A 4,278-nucleotide genomic window follows, 5' to 3' on the forward strand; every position below is an offset into this window, starting at 1 on the left:
GTTTCTGTAGTGTAGTGGTTATCACGTTTGCTTTACACGCGAAAAGTCCCTGGTTCAATCCCAGGCAGAAACATCATATTTAAACTTGCTGTGGATGAACAATCGGAGGCGAGTTTAGTCTTTCTGCAAATGCTGCCTGGCCTGCAGAGATTTGCAGCATTTGCTGTTTTTATTTGCTATTTATTCTCCTGGCAAAAGGGCTCCCTTATTCATTAATTGCTCTTTATTTCACCAATAAATAGATAACTTTGAGTGAGAGAAAATGGATCCACCGGGGACCTTTTGCGTGTGAGGCCAACGTGATATCCGCTACACTGCAGCCCATCAAAGGGCGAGAAACCACTGAATATAAAGGATGAGCTGACAAATAACCGGGGCAGTGCAGTCTCGTGAATGTCAAACCCTCCTTTCTTATTCAGCAGTGGCATGAACGGGAGTCAGACTCCACAAAGTTTAATTAATGACACAAATACAAGTAACACTTGCAAATCTTTTCAGTGTAAAATTCTTTCACTTTATTTGAAATGCTACTGCGTTGAATCTGAAAATACACACGGTGGGATTTTATCTTCACTACTGATTGTATTTTGTGTGCACGGTAGGAATAATCGGTGCTGATAAATTTGATAAAAGTTGCCGCAGATTCGTGGTGTCATCGGCAATGAACACTTTCAACCAGAAAGCTAAAATACATTGCGTAAAATGGGTTCACATGCATAAGAACATAAGATCATGAGAAATAGGAGCAACAGTGGGCCATACGGCCCCTCGAGCCTGCTCCACCATTTAATACAATCATGGCTGATCTGATAATGGACTCAGGTCGATTTCCCTGCACGCTCCCCAAAGCACAGGCCAAATGATTGAAGTATGGAATGTCCCTGAGTTAGCATTTGTTTGATTGTGTAAAGAAGGTGAGGGGTTAATTAATGATGGTTTCCCGTGAAAGCAAGAGAAAAGTATTCGAACAAACCATCCGGTGACTGTCAGCTGAGCTCTGCTTTTGATACCTGGTGGGAATGGGCAGGGATTTTAAAGCCCCTTATATTGCAGAACCTTCATATAGATGAACATCTCCAGCTCACTGTGTAGGCCTCGTGGTGCAACGTTAGTGTGTCTGACTCCAGATCAACTGGTTGTGTGTTGAAATCATGTTGGGGTATTGCTCTTTTGGATATTGTTCTTCCAGAATTAATATTTCCTTTGCTGTTTGGCAATAACCAGACCCTTGCTTCAAGGTCTGTCTCACTGTTTCCCCGGTGTCAGGCAGATATACGCCTGCAGCCCTCATTTATTTCATGTGACAGGACACAAAAGTTCAAAATCAACCTGCAGGTGGCCACACACAGCGCTGAATAGTCAGGATGGCCGGGCGGTAGAAGGTGCTGTGTTCAGGTCACTGTATCCTCCACACGAGTGTTCAGCTTGAATTCCAATTCTAACAATAATTATCATTAAACGGAACACATTTGTTTGACACCACGGCCAACTCCTTCAAAGTGGGATTCAGCTGTTCAGCTGCTCGCTTAACATTTCCGTCTGACCTGGTGCTGGAGTTTGTTAAAGAGAGTCAGTGCAGAAGATTCAACCTTTCACCTTATTCCTGAGCACCACCTTCTTACCTCAGGCCAGAAAGTCTCAAGCCGTACATTCCTGATCCTAACCACTCGCTGCTAAATGGCCAGCTCCTGTTCCGATGTGTAAAGTCTGGTCAATACGAGATCAATTCCTACCACACTCACAGCCTTCCTAAATATCGCACCGTCATTCTATTCTCGTAAAACCAGCTCCTGAAGTATCGGCCAGTTGTGTAAGTTAAAGCGCTGGTTATGTTCCTCGCATTGCGTCAATTGCAGTTTTTCCGTAGTGTAGTGGTTGTCACATTCGCTGAACACGTGAAAAATCCCCGTATCGCAACCGCGCGTGATCATTGATCAATTAAAGATTAGAAAAAATGAAATAATTGACATTAATGGTTCAATATTAACAAAGTTGGTTTTTGTTTCTGCTTAATGATTAAAAATAATATACACCAGAAGTGACATTTGGACCCTTGTCTTCAAGATAGATTTTGAATTGAACATTGCACCTTCGCCCGCTCGGCCATCCTGACGACTCACTGCTGTGTGTGGCCACCTGCAGATTGATTTGAAATTTTGTGTCCTGTGACATGAAATAATTGAGGGCAGCAGGTGTATCTCTGCCTGACCCCGGGGAAACAGTGAGACAGACCTTGGAGCAAGGGTCAGGTTATTGTCAAACAGCAAATGAAATAATAAATCTGGAAGAAAAATATCCAAAAAAACACTGACCCTAACGTGATTTGAATACGCAACCTTCTGATCAAGTGTCAGACACACTACCGTTGCACCATGAGAACTACACAGTGAACTGGAGATTTTTGTATATATGAAGGTTCTGCAATACAAGGGGCTTGAAAATCCCCGCCCATTCCCACCAGGTATCACAAACAGCGCTCACCGGACAGTCACCGTATGGTTTATTCGAAAGCTTTTCTCTTGCTTTCACTGGAAACCATCATTAATTAACCCCTCACCTATTTTTGCACAATCAAACAAATGCTAACTCAGGGACATTCCATACTTCAATCATTTGGCCTGTGCTTTGCATCTCAACTCGAAAACCATATCCCATTTTACTCACTGTATTTTAACTTTCTGGTTCAAAGTCTTCAGGGATCTGGGGCAACTTTTATCAAATTTAGCAGCACCGGTTTTTCCTATCGTGCACCCAAAATAAAATCAGTAGTGAAGATAAAATCCCACCGTGCGTATTTTCAGATTCACTGCTGTCGGATTTCAAATAAAGTGAAATAATTTTACAGTGAAAAGATTTGCAAGTGTTACTTGTATTTGTGTCTTTAATTAAACTTTGTGGCGTCTGACTCCCGTTCATGCCACTGCTGAATAAGAAAGGAGGGTTTGACTTTGACCAGCTCATCCTTTGTATTCAGTGGTTTCTCACTTATTGATGGGCTGCAGTGCAGCGGATATCACGTTGGCCTCACACGCAAAAGGTCCCCGGTGGATCCGTTTTCTCTCAGTCAAAGTTATCTATTTATTGAAGTGAAATAAAGAGCAATTAAGGAATAAGGGAGCCCTTTTCCCAGGAGAATAAATAGCAAATGCTGGAAATCTCAGCAGGTCAGGCAGCATTTGCCAGGAGACTAAACTCGGGATTGAATCAGGGACCTTCCCCGTGTAAAGCAAACGTGATAACCACTACACTACAGAAACCTCTGGTACAATAACCCCAACAGAGGGGAGGTGACCAGTGAGCTCCGTCTGTGCTGATCGGCATTGTGTGTTGGCTCACTAAAACAACTTCTGTCCTGCATTGAATGTTCTCAAACCTTCTCCTCCGCTGCCCTTTACAGAAATGTCAGGGATCACCCAGCCACCGTGTTCACTTCCACATCCTCACAGTGGGGCCACAGAGGCTCCTACCTTTCTATCCGCGATCAGCGAACTCACCCAGTTTACAAAATTAAACCCGGAATACATGCCCGGAAAAGTCAGATAGTCTGTAAGCTCGGTCTATCACAGAAAGTATTGGTATTCATGGTGGTTACAGCAATTATTAATCGTCTCACAGACCTCAATTATTTTAATGCGATGAATTGATCGTGGATTGAAACCAGGTTAGTCCGCCGGGTCTTAATCGCTCGACCACCAGGGAACTGTTACGATACATGTCGATATATTTATATATATTTGTATATGACCCTGCATATCAACAGCTACCTACCTAGACCTCGTGCTGCCCACGGTAGTGTGTCTAACTTTGAGTGAGAGAAATTGTTCCACAGTGAGACCCATTTCATCTTTTGTTCCCTTTTAAACACTAGAAACTGAGACAGGGGAATAAATAGAGAAACCAAAGCACAGGGTTATAGACAAGAGGAAGAGAGAAGGGGAAATGTACTGTCCCCACCCAGAACTAATACAGAAACCCCTCTGCTGCGCTCGGGGTGACCACCCACAGCCTGGATACACTAACGTCCCAACAGCTCATTGACTTTCGGAGTTGGACCGTGCGGTGCTTCAGAAGACAGGTCGAAAAAGCAAAGTCACTGATTCCATCTCATGTGCTCCTCCGATCAAGAATAGCAAGACACTAAAAATGTTTCAATAATGGTTACACCTTATCTCCACGTTTATTGAGCAGTTGGCTCGTTGGTCTAGGGGTATGATTCTCGCTTCGGGGTTATTGCTTGAAATTTGCGAGAGGTCCCGGGTTCAAATCCCGGACGAGCCC

The 4,278-nt window shown here is 43.7% G+C and overlaps 2 non-coding genes across 2 annotated transcripts; both read left to right on the forward strand.

Annotated features, from left to right (window-relative positions):
* trnav-uac (transfer RNA valine (anticodon UAC)) lies at positions 1 to 73 on the forward strand. Its single transcript has one exon. It is a non-coding gene; the product is annotated as a tRNA-Val (tRNA).
* A 4,117-nt stretch (positions 74 to 4,190) lies between these two features.
* trnap-cgg (transfer RNA proline (anticodon CGG)) lies at positions 4,191 to 4,278 on the forward strand. The gene is given in 2 exon segments: positions 4,191 to 4,226; positions 4,243 to 4,278. It is a non-coding gene; the product is annotated as a tRNA-Pro (tRNA).

This window comes from Pristiophorus japonicus, unplaced genomic scaffold (genome assembly GCF_044704955.1).
Source record: "Pristiophorus japonicus isolate sPriJap1 unplaced genomic scaffold, sPriJap1.hap1 HAP1_SCAFFOLD_33, whole genome shotgun sequence".
Classification (NCBI taxonomy): domain Eukaryota; kingdom Metazoa; phylum Chordata; class Chondrichthyes; family Pristiophoridae; genus Pristiophorus; species Pristiophorus japonicus.